Source organism: Schistocerca gregaria, chromosome 5 (assembly GCF_023897955.1).
Source record: "Schistocerca gregaria isolate iqSchGreg1 chromosome 5, iqSchGreg1.2, whole genome shotgun sequence".
NCBI classification, from domain to species: Eukaryota; Metazoa; Arthropoda; class Insecta; order Orthoptera; family Acrididae; genus Schistocerca; species Schistocerca gregaria.
Window position 1 is genome coordinate 465,617,347 of NC_064924.1, and position 14,106 is coordinate 465,631,452.

General features: G+C 44.0%; 1 protein-coding gene across 3 annotated transcripts in view; it reads right to left on the bottom strand.

Annotated features, from left to right (window-relative positions):
* Window positions 1-14,106, bottom strand: part of LOC126271925 (potassium/sodium hyperpolarization-activated cyclic nucleotide-gated channel 2) — a 2,360,296-nt gene that overhangs the window by 262,784 nt on the left and 2,083,406 nt on the right. The window lies entirely within an intron of this gene.

The following is a 14,106-nucleotide window of genomic DNA, read 5'->3' on the forward strand; positions in this document are numbered from 1 at the left end:
TGTATTAGCCACCACTATGACCATTATTCGCCTGTATCTGAGCTACAGATGAAAAAAAAAAGTTTTGTTATGTAAACAGTATCTACTTCGAAGTAACAGTAGAGTTGACAATTATCAACACGGCGTTCGACGGCTTGTTTCTACCCTTCCCAACAACGAGACAGATATAGGTGTCACCGAGTGAAAAACTGCAGCATTCAATTGCTAATATCGTTGTGAGGTGAAAATACGGAATATTCTGTATAATACGATGCTCATTCACGGGATTTTTTTTTTTTTTTTTATTCCTAATTTTAAGTTTGAAAGTAAATGACTCTGCTCAACACACACACACACACACACACATACTCACACACACACACACACACACACACACACACACACACACACACACACACAAATGCGCGCGCGCGTTGTGAGAGAGATAAAGAAAGAGAAAGAGGAGTAGATGTGCGTTTTGTGTTTTCAGTATGAATTACATATTTTTCACAGCGAATGAGCCAAGTTTTGCATTCTCGGCGCGTTCTCGGGTAGACAAGAGAGATTAAGTACCACATAAACTTCTTCTCTTACTTTATTTCGTCTCTGTACTTGAAATAAAACGCAGCCTGCACTTAACTGTAGTGCGAACCTAAGCGAATTATGCACTCCAACTGTTACTGAAAGTAAACGCCAAGATAGAAAGATATATGCGCTTACCGTTCTGAAACTAATGTCGTGGAAAAGAATGGTACGGTGACCTGCGTCGGTCGCTGTACAATTACAGGCTCTGAGACACATATTTCAATTTACGGCGCCGTAAACGTCGGTGATATCGACGTACAACAGCTGTAAACTAAAGTTTCGTCTAGCTATTGGCAGTTCCTACTCGTATGAACCAGTTCTGCCACAGAGAAGATGCTTCATCCTTCTGCTCGTCTTCCGCTCTTATTAACAAAGGGGCGGCGCCGATGTCGTTAAGATAGTTAGCGCTGGTCTCGACATACGGACTTTATTGTATTAATAAATTTGTCGTTCAGTGCTCTACGATAGCATGATGGAGGGGAAATTGGGGTTTAACGTTCCGTCGACGGCGAAGTCATTAGGGAGGATAAGAGGCTCGTATTGAAGAAGGATATCGACCGCATGTATTTCGAAGAAACCGTTTCTACAACTGCTAAAGTAATCTAACGAAATCACGGAAAACTTAAACCTGGGTGGTCGGATGAGGTTTGAACCGCCGTCTTTCCAAATGCGATTCTAGCGTCTTGATATTGGGCCTCCTCGATCACTTTCGCTCAGACCCATTTTGCTGCTTATCAGCTCATTGACTGAATCACGCGATGGCACGTAGACGCAGAAATCCTGCAGTATGTTACCAAACTAAGTCTTTCTTAAGAATGTAACATTCTTTTTCCGTGACTTACGGCTTCACATTATACACTACTGGCCATTAAAATTGCTACACCAACAAGAAACGCAGACTCATGGGACAAATATATTATACTAGAACTGACATGTGATTACATTTTTACGCAACTTGGATGCATGATCCTAAGAAAAAAGTACCCAGAACAACCACCTCTGGCCGCAACAACGGCCTTGATACGCCTGGGCATTGAGTCAAACAGAGCTTGGATGACGTGTACAGGTACAGCTGCCCATGTCGCTTCAACACGATACCACAGTTCATCAAGAGTAGTGATTTGCGTATTGTGACGAGCCAGTTGCTCGGCCTCCATTGACCAGACGATTCAGTTGGTGAGAGATCTGGGAAATGTGCTGGCCATGGCAGCAGTCGAACATTTTCTGTTTCCAGAAAGGCCCGTACAGGACCTGCAACATGCGGTCGTGCATTATCCTGCTGAAATGTAAGGTTTAGCAGGGATCGAATGAAGAGTAGAGCCACGGGTCCTAACACATCAAAAATGTAACGTCCACTGTTCAAAGTGCTGTCAATGCGAAAAAGAGGTACCCGAGACGTGTAACCAATGGCACCCCATACCTTCACGTCGGGTGATACGCCAGTATGGCGATGACGAATATACGCTTCCAATGTGCGTTCACCGCGATGTCGCCGAACACGGATGCGATCATCATGATACTGAAAACAGAACCTGGATTCATCCGAAAAAAACGACGTTTTGCGTAGACATGGTCGCCGAGCTGATAATCCATGCTGCTGCAAACGTTGTCGAACTGTTCTTGTTGTCTTGCAAACGTCCCCATTTGTTGACTCAGGGATCGAGGCGTGGCTGTGCGATCCGTTACAGCCATGCGGATAAGATGCCTCTCATCTCGACTGCTAGTGATTCGAGGCCGTTGGGACCCAGCACGGCGCTCCGTGTTACCTTCCTGAACCCACCGATTCTATATTCTGCTAACAGTCATTGGATCTCGACCAACGTGAGCTGTAATGTCGCGATACGATAAACGACAATCGCAATAGGCTACAATCCGACCTTTATCAAAGTCGGAAACGTGTTGGTACTCATTTATCCTCCTTACACGAGGCATCACAATAACGTTTCACCAGGCAACGCCGGTCAACTGCTGTTTGTGTATGAGAAATCGGTTGGAAACTTTCCTCATGTCAGCACGTTGCAGGTGTCGCCACCGGCGCCAGCTTAGTGTGAATGCTCTGAAAAGCTTATCATTTGCATATGACAGCATCTTCTTCCTGTTGGTTAAATTTCGCGTCTGTAGCACGTCATTTTCGTGGTGTAGCAATTTTAATGGGCAGTAGTATAATAAGCTGTTTAAAAGTAATCATCGTCAGCAATGCATTAAACATTTTAGAGCCAGTAGGGGACAGAGATGTCCTTTAAATATTTTGAAGGTTTGTGTACTTCTAAGTGCTATTTCAAACGTTTATCGCCGTTTTACTGAATTCATGAGGGCTCACATATGACGGGGGGACTGATTAATACGAGGGCGTTCTGAAAGGCAATGACTCCGAAATTTTTATGTGAAAACCATTAAAGCTTTTTAAATCAATCAATATCATTAACATTCTGCATTTTTATTCTTCATATCAACATATTTATTTATCAACATCGTCACCTTGGAGACGAACACATTTCTCCCAACGAGGCACCAGTTTGTTGATACCGTCACTACAGAGTTTTCACTTTGTTGACAGAGCCACACCTCACCACTGATTGCACAGCTTGATCACTGTCAAAGTCAACTCCTCGAAGGTGCTGTTTAACTTCTGGAAACAGGTTAAAATCGTTTGGGACCAAGTCGGGACGGTATGGGGATGACCGATGACAGTGAACCTAAGGCGTCGCACTGCTGTGGATATCGCAGCGCTCTTGAGTGCTCTGGCATTGTTATGCTGCAGAGGAGGGTGCACCATGTGTGGACGAACTCCTCGAATTCGAAACGCGATTAGAGCACGGCGTTTTTCAAGCACCGACATACTGTAGTTACATTACACATCACCAAATTACACGCTACAATTTGGAGTCCTCTAGTGGTAGAGTGCTGCGACGACATGAATAACAAAGGTGTAGAAAGTTAATAATGTTTGTTTTACACTAATGGCTATTAAAATTGCTACACCACGAAAATAACGTGCTACAGACGCGAAATTCAACCGACAGGAAGATGATGCTGTGATATGCAAATGATTAGCTTTTCAGAGCATTCACATGAGGTTGGCACCGGTGGCGACACCTACAAAGTGCTGCCATTGAGGAAAGTTTCCAACCGATTTCTCGTACACAAGCAGCAGGTGACCGGCGTTGCCTGGTGAAACGTTGTTGTGATGCCTCATGTAAGGAGAAGAAATGCATTCTATCACGTTTCCGACTTTGATAAAGGTCGAATTGTAGCCTATCGCGATGCGGTTGTATGGGGGAAGAGACCAAACAGCGAGGTCATCGGTCTCCTCGGATTAGGGAAGGATGGGGAAGGAAGTCGGCCGTGCCCTTTCAAAGGAACCATCCCAGCATTTGCCTGGAGCGATTTAGGGAAATCACGGAAAACCTAAATCAGGATGGTCGGACGCGGGATTGAACCGTCGTCCACCCGAATGCGAGTCCAGTGTGCTACCACTGCGCCACCTCGCTCGGTGAGCCTATCGCGATTGCAGTTTATAGTATCGCGACATTGCTGCTAGCGTTGCTCGCGATCCAATGACTGTTAGAAGAATATGGAATCGGTGGGTTCAGGAGGGTAATACGGAACGCTGTGCTGGACCCAAACGGCCTCGTATCACTAGCAGTGGAGATGACAGGCATCTTAGCCGCATGGCTGTAACGGCTCGTGCAGCCACGCCTCGATCCCTAAGACAACAGATGGGGACATTTGCAAGACGACAACCATCTGCACGAACAGTTCAACGACGTTTACAGCAGCATGGACTATACGCTCGGAGGCCGTGCCTACGGTTACCCTTGATGCTGCAACACAGATATGAACGCCTGTGATGGTGTACTCAACGACGAACCAGGGTGCACGAATGGCAAAACGTCATTTTTTCGGATGAATCTAGGTTCTGTTTACAGCATAATAATGGTCGCATCTGTGTTTGGCGACATCACGTTGCATGCACGTTGGAAGCGTGTATTCGTCATCGCCATACTGGCGTATCAGCAGGCGTGATGGTATGGGGTGCCATTGGTTACACGTCTCGGTCACCTCTTGTTCGCATTGACATCACTTTGAACAGTGGACGTTACAAAAATGGTTCAAATGGCTCTGAGCACTATGGGACTTAATATCTGAAGTCATCAGTCCCCTAGAACTTAGAACGACTTCAACCTAACTAATCTAAGGACATCATACACACCCATGCCCGAAGCAGGATTCGAATCTGTGACCGTAGGGGCCGCGCGGCTCCAGACTGAAGCGCCTAGAACCGCTCGGTCGCACCGGCCGGTCGTGGACATTACATTTCTGATGTGTTACGACCTGTGGCCCTACCCTTCATTCGATCCCTGCGAAACCCTACATTTCAGCAGGATAATGCACGACCGCATGTTGCAGTTTTGACAATGAACCCATGACCGGAAATGTACCGTTCGGATGTAAAATATGCTGAAGATCTAATCACTTCCAAATCTCACGCTTGAGAGTATGCACACAAACTGGGAAGAGCGCGTCATCGTCAGTGTCTGTTGTAATTACATCGGATACAATTTTGTTGGGCTTCACAGTGTGAGAAAAGCTGATACATACGCGACTCGGAGGGTTGACGATGGTTGACCACGGCATTGCACTTTCGACCTTGTAAGGATGTCCTTCAGATATATTTTACTTACACATCCAAACTCATCGTTTCTGGAAACGGGTTCCATATAAAAATTATATGTGCTAAGTCCCCTAAGCAAACCCCTAGAAGCCTGTAACAGAAATTGTGGAACACCCGGTATACGATGGTGGCGGCGATGTGCATTCTCTCTAAATTTACAAAAGGGTCTCGCCAGAACTACGTTACCTTTCTTTCAAAGAATCCCATTTAAGTTTGACGAGCAACTGTTACACTTTCGTACTGCGTATAACGATGTGTTGAGATCCTAGGGCTGTTCCATATCTGCTGTCATATCTACTAGACAGTGTCTCCAAGTGCTCTAGCAGTGCTTTAGAATCGGTCACACTGGGGCCTTGCACCTATTTTCCTGAGGTTTCGCATGAGTGGTGCAGCGCGTGGCAATTCATACTCATCATAAACGAAAGTAATGTACTGCGAATACGTAGACATAAAGATCTTCTATTGTGTGATTACACCATAAGACAGCAATCGCAGGAAGTAGTTACGTCCGTAAAATATCTAGGGGCTCCTACGAATATTTGGAGAAAGGTTTTCTGAAAAAAGAAGAGACCTCTACATGTGCTTCATCAATCTAGAAAAGGCATTTGACAATGTGACTTGGGACTAGCCGAGACTTGAAAACTCACTGTATCTGAATCAAAAAGCCTCAGTTAAAGTGAGAGGAGAAAGTACAAACTGGATCAGACTAGGAAAAGGAGTAAGACAAGGATGCTGTTTATCACCTACTCTTTTCAACCTCTACTTGGAAAATATGATTGACCAATGCTCATTAGACCACAAAGGAGTAGAAATTGGAGGAAGAAGAGTAGGGTGTTTGAGATTTGCTTATGACATGGTCCCTCTGTCCGCAGGGGAAAAAGAATTATAGGATTTAGTGGACACCATTGAAGTTAACGGAAAAAATAGTGGAATGAAAATCAACACAAAGGAAACAAAAGTATTGGCACTAGGAGGAAATAAAGAAATAAAAATTATGCTGAATGGAGAAATAGTAGGACAGGTGCATAATTTTAAGTATCTTGGAAGCAGGATAGACACCGACTGGAAGTGCAGCACAGAAATTAAAACAAGGATAGCAATGGAAAAAGAGACATTTAATAAGAAAAGGGGAATTTTCTGAAGCAGTCTGGACAGAGAACTGAGGAAAAGACTCATAAAATGTTTAGCATGGAGTGTTGTTCTGTATGACGCTGAAACATGGACTTTGAGGAAAAAAAGACGGAGAAAGGGTGGAGGCTTTTGAGATGTGGACATGGCGGAGGATGAAAAGAATAAGATGGATGGACAGAGTAAAAAATGAAGAGATTCTGAGAATAGTCGGAGAGCAAAGACAGTTAGTAGATGTAATAAAAAGATTCGGCATATTTTAAGAAAGAATGACGCACTGATAAAAACGATTTTGCAAGGTTATGTAGAAGGGAAAAGGAAGCGAGGAACGAAGAGATTGCAGATATTGGATGACGTGATGGACAGTACAACATACAGCAGCCTTAAGAAGGAAGCAATGGATCGCAGAATATGGAGAGGCAAAGGGCCTGCTAATATAGCAGAAAACTGGCGATGATAATGTGTACGGTTTGATTTGAAACGGAACGACCACATAAAATTAATTGTGAGTAAGGCAGATGCCAGACTGAGATTCATTGGAAGAACACTCGCTCGACCAATACCTGAATATTGCTTGGATTAGATTAGATTAGATTTACTTTCATTCCAATTGATCCGTAGCGAGGAGGTCCTCCGGGATGTAGACACATCAGAAAAACAATAATACATGACAAATATTGAGAACTGAAACAAATAAGCTTATGTACCTTCCACAGGTCCCAAGTGGAATGTCGTCTTTTTTTTTAATGAACACTATATGAAAAAATCAGTTTACAAACACTAATGCATTGAATTTAAAATAAACAAAAGTTTTTTATTTATAAGTTAATAAACATGTAATAGAACTACTACAATACTTATTGATAGCAGTAATAGCGAAGATCCAAAGAAGAGCAGCACGTTTCGTTACAGATTCGTTTAACAAGCACGAAAGCTTCACAGAGATAATCAACAAAATCCAGAGACAGATGCTGCAATACAGGTGATCCGCATTACAGTGTAGTTTATTGTTAAAGTTATGAGAGCGTACCTTCGTAGAAAAGTCGACATTGTTCCCTCCGACGTATGTCACGCGAGAATATCATGAAAACAAAATTTTAGAGATTCGGGCTCACATGGAGGAGCGAACTATTCGCTACTGGAACAGGAAACGGGGAGAGGACTGACAATGATATACGAAGTACCTTCCGCCACTCGCCACGAACCGCAAGGTGGATTTTAGGTTATAGATATATGTAGATGTAGATAGAAGCGTTCTAACAAATCAAAGTATTCCATTCACCTTCCGTATTACAGATTTCACATGTTCGTCCAATTTAAAAAAAAAATGGTTCAAATGGCTCTGAGCACTATGGTACTTAACATATGAGGTCATCAGTCCCCTATAACTAAGAACTACTGACACCTAACGAACCTAAGGACAGCACACACATCCATGCCCGAGGTAGGATTCGAACCTGTGACCATAGCAGTCGCGCGGTTCCGAACTGAAGCGTCTAGAACCGGCGTCCAATTTGAAATCAATTCTTAGTTTAACCCTAAAAATTTCAACAGTATAACGTGTTCCATATAATCGTCATTAATCTTGTAATCGGTGATTGTTTCCTAAAAGAATTACCGAAGGCTTGATTGCCTCAGTCTCATCACATTAGACAAATAAATTAATATAATACATATACACGCGATCTACATGAAAATACTATGTTTCAAAATACAGTTTATGTCCTTTGCACCTGCTGGATAACGTCACCATTACGCATATGGAAATGGAAATGAGCGTATGGCGCCAGTGGCCGTGAGTTCCCATGCGGTAAGTTCGGCCGCCAAGTGCAAGTTTTATTGAGTGCGACGCCACATTGGGCGACTTGCGCGTCGACAATGGGGATGAAAATGATGATGAGGGCAGCACAACACCCAGTCCCTGAGTGGAGAAAATCTCCCACTCCAGCAAGGAATCGAACCCGGGGCGCCGTGCGTGGCATTCCAACGCACTGACCGTTTTTTACCACAAAAACAGAAACAAAAATGTCTAGCTTACAATGAAATGGCATAAATAAGGCGACAGGTAATTGCAATCATAAATTACAGCATTCATAGTATGAGGAATGATAACACGGACGATAAATAGTTAGAACAAGAAGAGATTAGAAGCTTTTGAAATGTGGTGCTACAGAAGAATGCTGAAGATTAGATGGGTAGATCACATAACTAATGAGGAGGTATTGAACAGAATTGCGGAGAATAGGAGTTTGTGGCACAACTTGACTAGAAGAAGGGATCGGTTGGTAGGACATGTTCTGAGGCATCAAGGGATCACCAATTTGGTATTGGAGGGCAGCGTGGAGGGTAAAAATTGTGGAGGGAGACCAAGAGATGAATACACTAAGCAAATTCAGAAGGATGTAGACTCCAGTACGTACTGGGAGATGAAGCAGCTTGCACAGGATAGAGTAGCATGGAGAGCTGCATCAAACCAGTCTCAGGGCTGAAGACCACAACAACAGCAACAACAACAACAACATTGAGTCTTTAGCAGAAGCACACATTTAGCATCCTCACTCTCACCTTCAACTGGTGGCAGTCCAGCAACACATTTTCTTCTTCTGCAGCCTGAGGTTTCTCAACATCATTTCCCAGACCCAAATTAATCAGTCAGTAAATCCTTGATGTGTGTTCCTTTCAGGGTAAATTACGTGGACAGAAGACCAGTCCCGAACAGCGACATCGCAAAGTCTTTCACTGCCTTGTTATTTCAGTCAGTTCCAGCCTTCTCAACGCATCCTTAGGGAGTTCAAGATCTCCCTTTATAACAGACACCAGAAGTTTGCCTTCATATTCTTGCATCTGCTGTACTACTGTTTTATTTTTCATGTGTGACTTACACGTGAGGTTAGGATCGGGAACGTGACCCAACCTATCCCCTCTCCACGAGGAATCCACGTCTTCCTAACCTTTGCCCATTCTGTTCTAGACAATTCGGAGCATGTTACCATATTTGTTATTGTGATTCTGATACTTTAGTGTTTTCTCGAATTCATTTTCCATAAACATCTTGTATTCAATATGTTCATCGCTCCCAATATTGTTAAAAATGTAACTTGTATATTTGCCCGTTAACCAAATCACTGCATTATTTTTTGCCTGAGAGTAGTAACTGCCGGCCGCGGTGGTCTCGCGGTTCTAGGCGCGCAGTCCGGAACCGTGCGACTGCTACGATCGCAGGTTCGAATCCTGCCTCGGGCATGGATGTGTGTGATGTCCTTAGGTTAGTTAGGTTTAAGTAGTTCTAAGTTCTAGGGGACTGATAACCACAAGCAGTTGAGTCCCATAGTGCTCAGAGCCATTTTTTAGTAGTAACTTTCTTCTGGTCTGGAGAAAATGTTAGTCGGTACATTGTTTGCTGAAGTTCTTGTTATTTGAGCAATTTTCTCCCTGGTCCACCTCCAGTTGATTAGCCGATCTCCACATGTGTACCGATGAGGTACACTATCAACAAGGTTGTATTTTCTGCAGAGGTTAGGATCACTTAAACCGATAACAAAGAGACGCTCATTAGTTCTGGTGATGTTACTGACTACCTTGCACCATGCTGTTCTCACGTCAGTCGAAAAAACAATACTAATGATGTTTTTCCAGATCACATTCCATGCTACTCCAGCATATTTAGTTTCTATGTTATTTTTCCTTTCATGTTTCCGTCTTTCAGCTAAAATCGCCTTTGCTGTAACATTTTCGGAGTTTAAAAGCTTTTTGATGAGATAGCTTAGTTCAAGATAATACTTCCGAATATGTTTTAGTTTAAAACTTATTTTTGGTATATTTATCGGCGGCTCTACGTTTTCGTGCCTGACAGTGTCGTATAGTTTTGCTGTAATGCACCGTGGATCGTTACACATTATGCTCCATTGTAAGGTGGCTATAATTATAATTTCGCACCTTACAAGAACTCATCCACATACTTTGCAGTGATCTACAAACAAAATTAGGTAGCATGAACATCGTATATAAGAATATATAAAGGAGACTGACATTGTCACGTACATCTTGTAAATAATTGTTAACGCTTATTGCATGAAAGGTGACGGATTGTCTTTATTATAAAAATATCGTAATGAAAAATTGCCTGTACTAGTAGAGGTTGGAACGCCAGTGGAGATGAAACGGCAGGCAGAACTCAAGCTCTGGGTGAAAGGCCCGCACTGGTGTTGGTCCTGCTAAAACACAGGAAGTAGCTAGACGGACGTCGTGGCACCTGAGCTCTGGAGCATAATAGGGTGACGGCCGGCCGCTATTGTAGTAGGGCCGGAAGGATAACCGGATAATGCTTCCGAACTCTGCAAATCTTGGACGCAGGTGAGAGGAACGAAGAAGTGGCACCTCGGAAACGACACAGGCTGGGTTATTTCCAAGGATTTTTACTCAGATACGTACCATTGCACGGGTGTAGGTTTTTCTTCACAAACTTTCCGCGCTGGACGACAAAAGACTAAAATATGGTTGGTCGGCGTTCAAAAGACTCTGTAGAGAGGGAGAATATTCGATGGTTTCGGGAATATGATTCGCTTACGGAATTACGATGGTGGGGAGCGGAGCCATGCTGGGAGGCCGGCGCTGGAGAGACGAGGTCTTCCGTTGTGAGTGCCCGTGTCTGACGGTCGCTCGATATCAGCTTTGTTGATACAGACGGACTTGCTGTCCTTGCTCTCAGGAGAGATTATAGGTAGAACAGTTAGGCAATGTACTGATGCGAACCTATACGATTCTGGACTTCACCTCCGGGTTGGAAGTTGCCATTGAGTATACAGCGTTCAGTAATTGAGACCACTTCCTCTAACTATACCTACGTTGAGACGTTATCTGAACTCCGGCCTTGTGGCTGGGAGTTAGCGTTTCTCGTCTGTAGACCACAGAGAGAAGACAGTATTACAGCATATTAGTCAGAGCACCGCTTTCTACCGCCCTAGTGTTTGAAAGAGTTTATTTGTGGCTGGAGTTCTTCCATCGTCACAGACGAGTACGAGAACCATCACTTCGACGCACCTGACGCCGTTCATACGGTTATACCGCAAACTGCTTCGGCTTATTATGGCTTTAAAAGCTAAACAGCTGTGATCACGTTAGTTAATTTCCACTGAGTTTCCAAACCACCTTGAATCATCTTTGAAAGTAGTGTCTCCTAGTGTTCGGCATGTAGCTGATGTCAGTCATTTCGCGTTGTTGCTATTAGGCCGCGCAGACATCATAAGGGGGCAGAGTTGGGCAATTGATTAGTAATTTTACTGTGGAAATGTAAACTTTGTGCCAGCCGGAGTGGCCGTGCGGTTCTAGGCGCTACAGTCTGGAACAGGGCAACTGCTACGGTCGCAGGTTCGAATGCTGCCTCGAGCATGGATGTGTGTGATGTCCTTAGGTTAGTTAGGTTTAATTAGTTCTAAGTTCTAGGCGACTGATGACCTCAGCAGTTAAGTCGCATAGTGCTCAGAACCATTTTTGTAAACTTTGTAATCTAAAGCTTTTTTTAGATCTACAATAAATATATAAACAAGAACAACGTTTATCATTTAGTAAGATGAGCTGCCTTCATTATCCATTTATGTTTAGATTGTAATTTAGAGAATTAAGAGATCCTCAAAAAATGTTCAAATATGTGTGAAATCTTATGGGACTTAACTGCTAAGGTCATCAGTCCCTAAGCTTACACACAACTTAACCTAAATTATCGTAAGGACAAACACACACACACACACCCATTGCGCGAGGGAGGACTCGAGCCTCCGCCGGGACCAGCCGCACAGTCCACGACTGCAGCCCGCTACACCGCTCGGCTAATCCCGCGCGGCAATAGATCCTAAGATATGCTTCAAGGGGTAGTCAGACATGGACGAATCTTCCTTTTGCGTTTATTATTTTCCGTTGCGCACATTCATTTTACACCCGCCTGGAGTAGCATCTTGGAACATGTTCGTTTGACATACAATGCCATCGCTTTAGACTTGATGTCGGTAAGTCCCTTTCCTCCATTGCTTGCATCCAAAAGTGCTGTCTTCACCGGCACTCGAAACAATTCCCATTTTCACAAAAACTTTGCTAAGGTGGACTTGATCGTCTTTGTCACCAGTGATGGAATGGAGAGAACCAGTGCTATGTAGTAGGCCAGATAGTAGGTATAGAAAATCCGGCTAACATCTACAAGCAGAAATCCAGGCGATGTGCATAAGTTATACAAATTGTGCTTCCGAGAGGCGGAGAAACACTTAAAGACTGCTAAAGGGTTTAACAAAAGAGGAACAACAGGAACTGAGGACGTTAGTGAACTCGCCGTGTCTCTGTTGCGTAGGAGGGGCTGAGCACAGAGATTATCGTTCAATGAGAGAAAGAAACACAGCACGGGAGCGAAGACAAAGAAACAAAGAGAGCGGTGGTAAATTGAAAAGGCGATAAAAACGCGAACGAAGGCGCAGTGGCAAGTTGTGCGCTGTTTGGAAGCAAGGATGTTGTTGCGGAGAGCGGATCAGAGGGCTTAGGCTTGTGGTGGAGCGGCGGGCGCAGCCGTTAGCGGCTTCCGAGGGCCGGCGTTGGCCGCGGAAGTCGTGTGTCCTGCGTATCGGACTCGGAAACAGAGAGAGAGAGAGAGAGAGAGAGAGAGAGAGAGAGAGAGAGAGCAGGCCGCGAAAGAGTGTGGGGGAGATGGCAAAGGGCTGCCCCGCCACCTGGCCCCGTCTGGCGCTGTGCCCGCGCGTAAAACACGCCGTAAAGCCAGCCGGCCAATGAATTTACATCAGCGCGTAATGGCGGCGGCAGCACGGACAAACGGCACGCCGACAGCTGCGTCTGCTCGCTGCTCCTGTTCTGCCGCACTGCCTCGCGGGTGGCGCTAAGCGACTCGAATGTCAAGCCAAGTTATCTTCACCCTTATCGAGATTCACGCGCTGCCAGCAACGCTCTCCCAGACGACCCATCAGACGACTCCGAGTGGATCTTAAGTGAAATGAATTTAATCTGCATGAAACCTTACATGTCAGACGATTTCAAAACATCATTAACTTCGTATTGTTGTTCGTAATATTGCTAGGCGACTACCAGTACAAAACTAATGTAAAGCGTTTTTCTCCCATAAAGTGCAATAAAATGTCAACAAGTGGGATGGACTGTCTTGTTTAAAGACTTCCAGTGATGGAAAAATAGTTTACGAGTTTAATGATATGCTAAGCAGTGCGAATGGCATTAAGAGATCGACATCATAGAGTAGAAAGAAAAATTGGTCCCTAAAATTTTAGCAAACGTCATTTCATATTTTTTTTTTTGTCTTTGTAAAATTGTGGAAATTGGAGATGTAATGGAGCCTCGCTTTAGCAGGAGTAAGTGGAATCGTAGATCATCAAGCTTATCGAAAATCCAGACAACCCACAGATTCAGAAACAAAATGGAATAACATTGATTAAATGCCATAAACACACACACACATTTATTTTCACATATTGTGACAGGAAATTAAAGAAAACACACTGAAAAACGCTGAAACTATCAGCAAGTTTATATTGAGAGGGATACGTTTTTCGATTATGTCCAGCATCACGGAGCAGGCATTTCACCATCATTATTTCGGACGTAGTAGTTTCTATCTGGTGTTGCAAATTAAGCATTATTTCCTTATCTCTTCGTGGGTCATAACGTTTTGAAACTGAGCGCCAGCTTCGGCAGCTAGTCCGTCATCACTATCTTCATCGTCTGCAGACGAA